The 13849-nt window shown below is 38.3% G+C and overlaps 1 protein-coding gene across 1 annotated transcript in view; it reads right to left on the reverse strand.

Moving 5' to 3' along the window:
* The window catches only part of LOC127622768 (uncharacterized), a 116735-nt gene that overhangs the window by 85505 nt on the left and 17381 nt on the right, over nt 1–13849 (reverse strand). The gene's annotated exons all lie outside the window — the stretch shown is intronic.

Genomic DNA, 13849 nt, shown 5'->3' on the forward strand with positions numbered 1-13849 from the left:
CAGCCGCTTGTACTCGCGACCTAGTTCTTTCGGTCATGACCCAACCTTCATGACCATAGGTGAGGGTAGGAACAAAAATTGACCGGTAGATCGAGAGCTTTGCCTTTCGGCTCAGCTCTCTTTTCGTGACAGCGGTGGGATAGAGTGAGTGCAATACCGCCCCCGCTGCCCCGATTCTCCGGCCAACCTCCCGCTCCATTGTCCCCTCACTCATGAACAAGACCCCGAGGTACTTGAACTCCTTCACTTGGGGCAAAACCTCATTCCCTACCTGAAGTACGCACTCCATCGGTTTCCTGCTGTGGAGTGCGTACTCCAGGTAGGGATAGACTAAACAATCTCAGAAATTATATAGAAGTGAAAAATGAAGAATTACCTTGTTCTTTTTTTTTTTTATTATTATTTATTTTTTTTATTTTATTAACAGACAGACATACAAACCAAAATAGTGCATTAACGAACAATATAGTAATTCCATAATTCCAGAGGTGAAAATAACAGTGTGTGTGTGTGTGTGTGTGTGTGCATAAGCAAAATAACCATTTATTATTTATTACCATCATCATTACCATCACCACCACCACTCCTCACTACCAACATGCTGCCAACATTGTATCAGTCAATTTTTATTTCTATTCTTATTTCCATCTTTCCTCCTATGTAACAATTACCATTGTCAGCACTCTTCAAAAATAAAAGATACTTTAATAAGATAATATAAGATAACCCTCCCCCCACATCGCTTCAATCCCTATTTTCTCCTAAAAGTTATTTATTTTTTTTTTTTAATTTATTTTTTTTTGTATGTTATGTGTAGTGTTTAATGTGCATTAAAACAAGGGGTACAGTGTGAGAGTGTCTCAACTTGGGACAGAGATGCTGTCCCATGGAAACCACTTCTCTCTTGTCTTGCCTGCCTAAGTGTTTGAGGTTTTTCAGTGTATATATACACATAGGCCTACATTTTATTTTATTTTTTATTTTTTTCTCCTTTTTCCTTTCTTTTTTTTCCTTTTTTCCCCTTTCCCCCTTTCCCTTTTTCTCTTTTCCTCTCTATTCTACGTTGTGATGCATTAAAAACACATGAAAAGATTAGGGGGGAATTTTGGAAACAATCAATTGATTTAACTACAGCAGTAGTGAAAACACCAGGTTTGTAATTCCAAAACAGTACTAACAATGGTAATAATAATAATAGTATTAATAATAACAATAATGATACTGATGACAATGATGGCAGTGGTGATAGCAATGATGAGAGCAACAACAATAACAACAGCAATTAAAAAAAAAAAAGAAAAATTATATATATATATAGTAATCATAACAGTAACAATAATGATAATAATGGCAATGATGACAAAAATAACAAAAATATAGTAATATCCGTGGGTTGATTAAAAAGGTGGGAGGAGTCAAAGTTGAAAGGAGAGAGAGGATTCATAGTTGTAAGAGATCAGAAAGTGTTGGATGGCAGAGGTCGGTTTCAGATGCGTAATTATAAGGGGAGATGTGTATTCCATTGTAATGAAGTCTGTAATAAGATTTTTCCAATGGTTAATGTGTATTTTGTTACGAGTTTTCCAGTTCATGAGGATAGTTTTCTCTGCAATGGTTAGAGCTATGAGGAGCATTTTAGAGTTTATAGTTTTATCAGTGATTATTGTGAGGTCCCCCAACAAGCAAAGAGAGGGCGATAGTGGGATGTGGTAGCCGACCATAGTGGATAGTGACTGTGTGACCTCTTCCCAAAAGTGCTTGATTGGAGTGCAGTGCCAGGTTGCATGGATGTATGTATCTATAGAATTGTGATTGCAATGTGTGCAAACTTCTGATGTGAAACCCATTTTGGCTAATCTATTGCCCGTGTAATGTGTTCTATGAAGTGTTTTGTATTGTATTAATTGAAGATTTGCATTTTTGGACATGAGAAAGATGTTTTTACAGATCTGGGTCCAGAAGTTGGTATCAGGAGCTATTGAAAGATCGTTTTCCCATTTTATTGTTGGTAAGTCTATGGTCTGAAGTTGATTTGAAATCATTTTTCTTCGGAGAGGAAATGTTAACCAAGTCTGATATTGCCGGTGGAAGTTATATATTTGTGGCACTGATGTTTATTTTTGCCAGAACAGAAGATTTGAGTTGTAAGTATTTTAAAAATTCTTTGCTCCCGATACCAAACTCCTGGGCCAATTGCGGAAATGTTGTTAATGTGTTAGTTTTGAAAATATGGTTAATGTGGGTGATACCCCTTTCAGCCCATGTGCCAAAATTCAGTGTTTTCTTATTGCTTATGAAGTCACGGTTATTCCACAGTGGGGTGAGGTTAGATGGAGCTAGTATAGAATTTGTGATTTGGTGAAATTTCCACCAGGCTGTCAGAGTGGCAGCTATAGTTACTGCATTAAAACATGTGTGTTGTTTGATTGATTTGGTGAGGAATGGTATGTCAGCTATATTTAATTCTTTGCATAGTGATTGTTCTATATCTAGCCATATAGTATCGGATTGGGTGGGGTGGATCCATTTGTATATGTATTGCAGTTGGTTAGCCATTGAGTAATAATAAAAATGTGGTGCTTCTAGTCCTCCTTGAACCTTGTTTTTTTTGTAGTGTAGTGAGTTTTATCCTTGGTGTTTTATTTTTCCAGTAGAAGTGAGTGATAATAGAGTCTAGTGATTTAAACCAGGTGAGTGTGGGGTGGGTTGGAATCATTGAAAATAGATAATTAATTTTTGGTAAAGTCGTCATTTTTATTACTGCTAGCCTGCCAATTATGGAGATTGGAAGGTTGGGCCATCGAAGCAAATCGTCTTCTATTTTTTTTAGCAGTGGTGTGAAGTTGAGTGTTACCAACTCTGACAGTCTGGAGGAAATCTTAATGCCTAAGTAAGTGATGTAATCATGACATATAGGTATAGGTGATTGGTGGGGTGCCACATCCCATTTGGTTTTATGTAAAGGGAGGACGGAATATTTATTCCAGTTTATTGCTTAATCTGATATTTTTGAAAAGGACTGGATTGTTTTAATTATTTCTTGAGTAGATGCTAGAGGTTCTTGTATAAATAGTAGAATATCATCTGCATGAAGTGAAATTTTATGTGTTTGTTGTAGTGTTTCAATACCTTTGATTGCTGGGTTTTGGCGGATAGCTGCTGCTAAGGGTTCAATAAAAATAGTGAATAGGGATGGAGAGAGTGGACATCCCTGCCTCGTCCCCCTGTACAGTGTGAAGCTTTGTGAGGTTAGTCCATTGGTTGTGACTGTGGCAGATGGTGATGTGTATAAAATCTTGATCCAGTTAATAAATGACTCTCCAAAGCCAAATTTTTGTAATGTGGTGAATAAAAATGTCCAGTTGACCCTATCAAAAGCTTTTTCAGCGTCTAATGTGGCAATGAGAGTATCTTTCTGTTGTACTGATGAGTAATGCATTAAATTGAATAACCTGCGGGTATTGTTGGATGCGTGTCTGTCTTTTATAAAGCCGGTCTGATCAGGGTGGATGATATAAGGTATAATTTTTTCAATTCTATGGGATAATGCTTTGCTAATAATTTTTATGTCGACATTTATAAGTGAAATAGGACGGTAGTTAGATGTAAGGGTGTGGTCTTTGTTAGGTTTAGGAATGAGTGATATGAGCGCTGTATTCATGTGGAATGGGAATTCTGCATTATGTTTTATTTCCGTTATTGTTCTACTAAATAGTGGGTATAAAATTGACCAAAAATGTTCGTAGAACTCAGCAGGGAAGCCATCCGGTCCTGGTGCTTTATTATTTTGCATGTGTTTTAGCGCAGAGTGAAGTTCTTTTTCAGTGATTGGTAATTCAAGAGAGTTCATTTGTTCCAGATTAAGTTTTGGTAGAGTGGTGTTATCGAGGAATTGGGTTATGTCTTCTTGGTTTGGGTCCAGATCAGATGAATATAATTTTGTATAGTATTCTTTAAATATTTTGTTTATCTCAATTGGTGAATTAGTTAGCTTCCCTGCTGAGTTTCTAATGGAGGTTATAGCTGTTTTTTCTTTATTTCTTTTAATTTGACTGGCTAGATATTTTCTGGATTTATTGCTATGGTGGAAAGATTCTTGACGAAGTCTGTGAATCAGAAACTGGTTTCTTTTGTTTATTATTTCATTAAGCAAAAATTTATTTTTTCTTAGTTCTTTATAGATGGTTTTTGATTGGTTATTTGCATGTAAAATTTCTAAATTTTTTATTTTTTCTTCCAGTTGGACTTCTTTTTCTTTGTCCTTCTTTTTTTATGGACTGAATATGATATAATTTTTCCCCATAATACTACTTTCCATGTTTCCCAGAGCAGTGATGCTGGTGACTTTGGAGAGTCATTTATTTCAAGGAAGGATGTCCACTCTCTCCTGAAGTAGCTGTCAAATTCTAGATCTTTCAAGAGAGATGTATTAAAACGCCATCTGGTGGGGTGCCTCTGTATTGCAGGTGGGTTCCATGTGAGAGTTACCGGAGAATGATCACTAATAATGATGGGATGAATTTTGGTTTCTATGATATTTGGTATGATTGAATTACTGGTTAGAAAGAAATCAATGTGGGAGTAGGTTTCGTGGACATTAGAATAAAAAGTGTATTCTCTGGCGAGTGGGTGTTGTAGCCTCCATCCATCACCAAGATCAAAATCACTCATGAACTGTTTTATTGTTTTGGAGGACTGCCAGGATTTCCCTGTATGTTTTGACCTGTCTAATGATGGATTGATTACAGTGTTATAGTCTCCCCCTATAATTATTGGACCGCTGGAAAGGTTTGAAAAAGAGGAAAAGAAATTTAAAAAGCAGGAGGGATCATCAGAGTTTGGTCCATAAATGTTGCCAATTGTGATTGGATTATTATTGATTGAAATGTTAATAATGATAAAACGGCCTTCGGGGTCTGAAATGGTTGTATGGTGGTTAAATTGTATTTTTTTGTTTATTAAGATGCACACTCCTCTTTGTTTTGAATTAAAGTAGGAGGAAAAACAGTGGTTAAAATGTGTAGTTTTTAAACTGTTTTGTGTAGATTGTGAGAAATGTGTATCCTGTAGAAGACATATATCAGCTTGCGTATTTTTTAGGTAACTTAGGACTTTGTTTTTTTTGTTTGAGAAGCAACTCCATGAATATCCCAAGTTAAGAATTTTAATTGCATGAACCTATAGTGTTTATTTCATAATTATGTTGTGTGAGCATAGGTCTGCATATGAATGTGTGTGTGTGAGTGTGTACTTGTAAATCTACGATACCAAAAGACAAACAAAACAGGACAAACATAAATACCTATAACTAACAACAAAACATATAAGCAATGAGCATAAAGGTTCATTTGGAGCATTTAGTATACAATGTGTGTGAGTGGTGCAAGTAGTTTAATGTAAGAATATTGATGGGGGGGGTTACAACGAGACAGGAGCAGGGGTCTTTTGTCTATACATCATTTCACAGTTTCTAGAATTAGTAAAGCCAGGGAGTAGTGTCCTTGTCTCTGAACAATTGTCCATCAATATATAATTTGTCTACTGTAATGATTGCTTTTTTACCTTGATTCATCATTGTCTTGCGGATGGGGAAGAGTAGCTTACGTCTGCGGATGATTTCTTGTGGAAATTGGTCGTTGAGTCCGTAATGGGTCCCTTTTAGCTGCTGGCCCTGTCGCTGAACCAGTACTTTTTGTTTGAAATGTTCAAATTTTACGATGATGGGCCGGGGTCGAGTGGAGTTGAGAAGTTTCTGTCCTAAACGATGTACGCGATGGAAGGTGATGCGCTCCACAGTCTCTGGTGTAAGTTTGAGCTTGTTAACCATGAAGTCCTTAACAGATTTTTTGGGGTCTTCGGTGGATGATTCGGCAATTCCGGAAAAAATTAAATTGTCTCTCATACTTCGTGATTGTAAATCCAGGATGGTTTCTTGTATAGCTTTGTTCTCAGCGGTGACGGAGGTGAGTTGAGCGTGGAAAGTTCAGCGGTGAGTGTGCCCACGGAGCTTTTAAGTGATTTGTTTTCTTCTGTGAGCGAATCGACTTGTTGTTGACTGTATTCCAGGCTATGGCGAAGGTTTTGGAATTCTTTGTGAAGTACTTCGATTAGTGAGAGTCTAGAATCCAAGTTAGATAAGCGCTCGTTGATTGAGAAAAGTATATCAGAACAGCAGTTTGTTTTGACAGGAGTGGTTGTTGGTGATGTTGGTGACGACGAAAAATCAGTTGGTATGGGAGAATCCGAAGTGCGCGGTTTTTTGGCTTTGCGTGATCGACCCATTGTACAAAGTCTATTGAAGCATTTGTCAATATAGTTCTCCAGGTGGTCCAGGTCCGAGTCGTAATCCAGGTTTTTAATCTAGGTTTTAACGGTGTCGTGGCGGGGGGGGACAAATAGGGGATAAAGTTTGTTGTCTTTCTAGCAGCAGCGCGCTGCCATGTTTGAATCACGCACCCATCACACACCAATCACCTGAGCATGACCACTCTCACCTGAGCAATTACCTTGTTCTAAATGATTATCTGATGCATAAAATCTTCTCACAAAAGTCTTAAAGTCTTATCTGTTGCAAATAATATTTTTTTACAATACAGGAATTATCAATAAAAGTAAGATTTACTGCAACCTCAGCAGACACAATGAAACAATGAAGGATGAGCTCAATCTTATATACTCACTGAGTAAAACAACTCCTCCTGTGAACAGACCTGTGAAACTTGTGGAAATTCAGAAAGCAGAAGTTCGGTCTGTCAAACTGGTTGCACCACAGACAACTAAATAACCTCAAAAGCAAAGACTTCAGAGCACATTCATAGAACAACAACAACAAAAAAAGCCCCCATGGCATATTGCTGTTTTAATTTTCTCTTACATTTATGTCAAATGAATAGAATTTATAATATTCTGATATAGTTATTTTATAGTACACTGTAAAATGGAATCTAAGTTTGTATTTCTACCCAGCAAAACAATAAAAATGACCAATGAGTTAATGCAACTCAATTATATCAAGTTGATTAGGACAAATCAAACAATAGTTTTTAAAATGCAATTGTAGAACAAATAATGCTCAGAAATAAAAACGTACATTTCTGACACTTCTTCTGAATTTTTTGTGCATCCATTCACATTTGAACCACCAAAAATGCAAACCCACTGAAGCCAGAGAAGAACTCTTTAAAGGTCAGATATCTGTTGCTGTTCATGTCCAGAGTGTCAAAGACATTCTTAAACTCATCAGCACTCAAGGGGAGCTCTCCATGTAGCCTCTACAACACAAGTCTTATAGACAACATGAAATCAAAACAGACATAATTTACTCTCTTAATGTATGCTCCAGATCTGGTACATAACGGCACATTATTTATGATCCATCTGACACATTCCCAATTGGATAAAGTCCCACCGTACATTTTTATTTTCTGATCCTTCAGATTAGGAGCGTAAAGTCGGTCACACACCAGACGAAAAGGCAGTTTCAAACACATGCTGATGCAGTTCAGGTGGCAGATGGTACACATAAAAAACTCCAAAGGTTTTTGCACTTCTTCAAAAATGAAAGTTACATTGATGGGTTTGCAGGTTATTGTATGAAACTGGTGTAACTGCACAAACTGAACAATTAGAAATCTTGACATCTATTATCTGTAGCATTGAATGGGCTTCATTCAAGATGTCACACCCAAAAAAGACATTATGAAAATACATTATGAAAGATACATATCCACAATATATCATTCAGTGATGGCTAGAGTAAATAATCTATGTCCTTTGGTAATGATTTGGGCTGAATTTCACAGAAATATATGCGAGTTGCGCTTCGTGGCGCAGCAAAAATTTGAGCAGCCTCCGGAGTCGTAGCTGGGTGGCACTGACAGTGTAACATCTGAACATGCTCCCGTCCACCAGAGGGAGCCCTCACCTGAATATTTAACTTTTTTCACTTCCTGTTCCTGCCACTTATCGCATCTCTCCTTCTTTTCATGTGTCCCTTCTGAAACCGGTCCACGAGTCACCGAGTCCTGAGGCTACTGACGAGGACAATCTAAGGCTACTGAAATCGCTGGAGCTCTGCCTACCTATTTCAGGAGATTCTTAATTCTCGCAGGAGGGGTGGTCAACTGCAATACCTCGTGTACTGGGAGGGATATGGCCCAGAGGAGAGATCGTGGATACCAGCCAAGAACATCTTGGACCCATCACTCATCAGAGACTTTCATCAAGCCCATCCGGATCGCCCGGCCCCCAGACCAAGAAGTCATCCTAGGAGAGAAACGCCTAGAGGTGTTTTTAAAGGGAGGGAATCTGTAACATCTGAAAATGCTCCCTTCCACCAGAGGGAGCCCTCACCTGAATATTGAACTTTTGTCACTTCCTGTTCTTGCCACTATTGATCGCTTCTCTAAATCATGCCGTCTTATACCATTGAAGGGTATACCCACTGCCATGGAAACTACTCAAGTACTGTTCAATCAAGTGTTTCAAATCTATGGATTACCTGATGATATTGTCACTGTACGAGGACCACAGTTCACTTCAAGAGTATGGAGAGTCTTCTGTCAACTACTCAACATCAACGTCAGTCTCACCTCTGGATACCATCCACAGGCCAATGGACAAGTGGAGCAACTCAATCAAGAGATCGGTAGATATCTACGGTCGTACTGTAGTAAGGCACAGGAGAACATCTTCCTTCCATGGGCAGAATATGCCCAAAACTCCCTCACACACTCTTCTATAGGTCTAACCCCCTTTCAATGTGTCCTGGGATATCAACCTCCCCTATTCCCTTGGTCCGGGGAGCCTTCTGAGGTGCCTGCCTTGGACGATTGGATTAGAAGAAGTGAGCTAGTCTGGAACAGTGCTCATGTCCGTCTTCAACGAGCCATCCAATCTCAAAAGATCCAAGCTGACCGACGCAGACGCCCGCATCCTGAGTAACAACCAGGTCAAATGGTGTGGATTTCTACTCAGGACCTATGCCTGAAACTCCCAGGTATGTAGGTCCCTTCAAGATCTTACGTCAAGTAAATACCATTTGGAATTGCCTGCCAGTTATCTGCCTTACCAAGCATTTGTTTCTCTGCCTTTTTGACTATTGTTATGACCATTGTGTACGTTTACTGGATTTACCTCTCTGGATTACTGTTTTGGATATGTTTGCCTGTGGACCGATTTATCAGTGATTTGACCCAAGCCTGTGACCTGATTACGTTTAAGGAATACTGTATGAATTGTTTGTTCAACCTTCCAATAAATATCCGCAAATGGAATCAGCTCAGCCGACGTCATCCTTACAGACAGACATCGAGGGGTGGCGGCGGTGTGCATACATTCATTAAAAAAATTATAAACATTTTAGAATGTGCCATGTCATCCGCCACACTTGTCCTGTGTGAGACCTCCTTAATATAGAATTTGAAAGGTATCTATCTCAAAGTGCCGCCGACTTTCATCTCACAACGACTTTAAAAGAATGATGTACTTCAGTGCTACAGTGCTACAGATTTCTGCAGGTTTGAAACTTTTGGAAAGATTATCATTCCATCATATCATCCACCTTTTGTGTATTTTGACCCATTTGAACTTTAAACATTGTTTTACATCAACTTAATGTAGCAGGGTAAAGTGTACCCATGTTGGTCATTGGCCAGTGTCATGTAAAAACATTGAACCTATCAGCAGTCTGGTGTTATGGTATAAAATGGGGAGGTTTTTGTCACTGGGGATGCGTTGTCACCCGTACCGCCCCTTTACGGAAGTTGCCATTTTTTTGAATGGGATAGTATCTGGAGTGCCGTCTCTGCGTTGTGCTGCTGTGCATAGGCTGCCCCTGGCTTTAAGCTCGTCAACGAACAAACAACTGCATGTTATGGTCAGTGACCGTGCATAGTACCGCGTTGTGAACATCTCCCGGTATGTATGAGAGCCATTCGCGTGGTTTTGTAGCTCGTCAACGAACAAACAACTGCATGTTATGGTCAGTGACCGTGCATAGTACCGCGTTGTGAACATCTCCCGGTTGAGTGACACGATCAAGGGTTTCATCTCTATTACGGGACAAGATGCGCGTCTTTTTATGTAACGCACTGTCTGCCTTGCCTGGGCTTATTCCGGTCATTGTCGTTGTGGAGTGAACTTTGTGTGTTTTTTTTTTGTAACAGCGGGCCCGGACGATTGCTCGCCGCAGAGGGAGAACAAAAGTAGTAGTGACTATTTTCTGTCTGGCTTGCCCGTCGAGCGTGCGGGCGATCGTGGCCTTATTTTGTTTCATTCTTTTATTTTTGTTTCTTGTTTAGCTGTGAATTGTAATTGATAATTTCCCTTTTTGTTTTGTGCTAATTTTTGCTTGTAGGTTTAAACTTATTTTGAGTTACAAGGTGAGCTTGAATATTGTCTTTGTATATTTTTCTCCCATGTTTGTGGACTGACTTTTTTTCTTTATTTGGGGCTGGTTAGTACCAGCTAATCAGTGTTTAGTGTTTGTCCTTTTCTCCTGTGTAATTGGGGTGGTGGGGGAAGTGTATAGAGGAGGTGTTTAGCTGCTGTTTAACAGTGTTCACCTTGAGTGCCGTGCTCCTTTGAATTGACCTCACCAGAGTGTGGGTGTGTGTGTGTGTGGGTACTAAGTGTGGTGTGTAAATTTAGGGTCACAGCAGGCCATCTCCCTCCCTTAAGCTTTCTTTTGTATTTTTTTTTTTTTTTTTGTATTTATTATTTATGTATATTGAAGTTTTCTAAAGTGTTTTTCTTGTTTTTTTCGTTTCTTTCTGACATGTGAATATTGCGCCCTCGAGATATTAACGTATTGATGGTTTTAACTTTTGTATTTGAATAAAGCAGCCTCATCTTTGGTACTCCCTGGTCTATGTCTCTCTGCTCACCGATTTTTCGGTAACAAACCTGTGCGCCCCCTGTTCTGGGGTTGGTAGTTCCTGGTATATACTGGGTGGCGTAGTCGAACGTTAGTATAATTATTGGTGCTTCTTACAGTTCCTTCTAGTACCTGACGCCCCTCGCCACATTAACTTTAACTTTTTGACCTGAAAATTCATAATGATTATGATCTGACAATATTAAAATGATGCATTTAATGCATTCATAAATTACGCTATAAAACGCTAGTACTCGTGGGTTCAATTTGACCTGGTTCATAGAAAGACATACAAGAATGCAGTAAAATAGTAGAACAGTTCAAAATGTTATTTATAAGTAAGAAAAAATAAAATGTTACATACATAAGCTTTAACTGTGTTTTAACGAGCTGGGTCAATTTGACCCGCTTATTTCAACAGTGGTACTTGACTGCCAAGACCAAGAAAAGGTAACTTAATATTTTCGAAAATGTTATTAGGTTTTCATTAGCATTAATAATTGATAATATATAACTGAATATTTAATGTTATGCCAGTTTATCTGTGTATCAGGCCAAACATTTCAAACTAGGTTAACATATAGCATACACAGCACCTTAAAATGACATTGGCCCCATATGTCAGTGTTTAACACAGTAAAAACACATTACAGACGTGACTATTCTTAGAAAGCAAATAACACACCCTGTGTGGGCACATGACAAATGTTGACAGAGATATGCTCGTGGATCATACAACTCCACATACCGTATAATCCCAGCAGAGGATTGAGATTATTATACCTTTGTGGATCTGTGTAGTTTCTACACAAATGCTGACGGCATGTGAAAACACATCAGTGTAAAGATGTGGACAAACTGTGAGCCATTACCCAGTTCTTACCCAAACCAACAGCTACAAAACTGTACCTGTGGCTTTTAAGGTTAAAAAATGCTGTTCTTTGTTCAATCAATAGTGTTGTCAGCATTTCCTACTCAGACCAACGTGTTCAGAGGAACTCTGTGGTGACTTCATAATGCACATTACTCTGCCAAAGATGTAAACGTTTTGTCATGTTTTCACAAAAGCTTATTCACAATGAAATAGAAATATTTAAATAGGGATTTATTTGAGGAATGTATTTAATCCAAATGAACTGAAATAATTAGAGGTGTAGTGCTCTCAGTTTAGGAGCTGGTTTGGCTATTAGCAATAATGAATAATTATCATAGATAATTATCAATTATTAAAATCAACAAAACACTGATTAGAATGAATGTTAGCTTTTTAATCCTTTAAATCAACAATCATCAAATTCAATAGAATATTAATTAATATCAAAGATAAGCATTTATTATTTAAATTAATGGAACATTGATTAGCCTTAACACTAGCTTACTGATCCTTCAAATTCAACAATCAAAGATAATTGTCAATTATCAAAATCAATAGAATATTAAAAAGGATTAATGTCACCGGGGCACCACCCTGAAATCAGGGACTAATAACCAGACAGTATAACAGTCTCAATATTAGATTGTTCTCTTAGGAAAATCGATGTCAGTAGAGCATCAATATTCAAAACGAAACAATGAAGGCTCTAAGATCTAAAAGCACTAGAAGAGAAATGCAGCCACGATCAGACGATAAGAGCAAGTCATGTGTAACTCTCATAAGTGCAGTCTCTGTACTGTGATGAGGCCTAAATCCTGACTGAAATTGTTCATATATACTATTTCTCTGTAGAAATTAACATATTTCGAAGGACAATACCTTTTCTAGTATTTTCGAAATAAATGGGAGATTTGAAATCGGTCTATAATTAGCCAGTTCTCCAGGATCAAGTTGTGGCTTCTTAGTAAGTGGTTTGATAACTGCCATTTTAAAGTTTGTTGGGACATGTCCTAAGGATAGCGAGTAATTAATAATATTAAAGGGGTCATGACATGAGAAACCAAATTTGCCTTGATCTTTTGGTATATAAGAGGTCTTTGTATCATTAAAACGTCCTGCAAGTTTAATATTTTAAGACGTCCTCCCCATTCTAAACGAATCATTTATTTAATCAAGCTCAAAATACAGCTCGTTCTGGATTCATGGTTAGAAGTGACGTGACGGTTAGAAGTGACGTACCAGCGTTTGCATATGACCGCCTCCAGCACAAGATAACTACGCTTTAAGCGCAAGACAACTACGCTCATTTCAGTATCGCCGTGCGCCTCACAAGTGTTCAGTCGATGGACAGCGAGCTCTGACAGAGACTACTTGTGCACAGGAAAATTACGATGCCACACAGATGTGCTGTTCCTGGCTGTGGTCAAACAAAACCTCTGAATAAGCTGCCGAAAGATCCAGACGTCAGGGAAAAATGGATGCAGTTTATTTTTTGCGGACGTCCCAGTCACGGCAGTGTTAACTTAAGCGTTTGTTCTGCACATTTTAAGGATGACTGTTTTGAGAACAAATCTTAATATGATGCTGGCTTTGCCAGAAAACTGTTGCTCAAAGATAAGTCCGTGCCGACTATTCTGGGAACAACGACGACGCAAACTGTAAGTAATCTATTTTAAACTTTAAACTACTTTTTAAAGTGCAATTTCATTCATTATGAATAATCACAGTGTTTTTACTTAGTTTACTTGCATATTGTTCTGGCTGGGGGCGTCAATAATTGATACATAGGCACTGACGTTAGCCAATCATAACAGTGGGCGTTAACACTGAAGTCTTAAATGGAAAACGCCCCCAAAACAGACTGTTTGAATCAGAGGATGAGAAACAGGGTGGGAAAAGGTCATAAATCACTAGATTTTAAAAGTTTTTCTTAAAAAAAAATATATATTAATACTATAATTGCACCTAAGGGAACATAATAATACAATAAAAAAACCCATGTCATGACCCCTTTAAGATGAGGTACTGAAATGACAGGAGATTTTACATTTACATTTATGCATTTGGCAGACGCTTTTTATCCAAAGCGACTTACAGTG

This window comes from Xyrauchen texanus, chromosome 29, assembly GCF_025860055.1.
Source record: "Xyrauchen texanus isolate HMW12.3.18 chromosome 29, RBS_HiC_50CHRs, whole genome shotgun sequence".
Lineage (NCBI taxonomy): Eukaryota > Metazoa > Chordata > Actinopteri > Cypriniformes > Catostomidae > Xyrauchen > Xyrauchen texanus.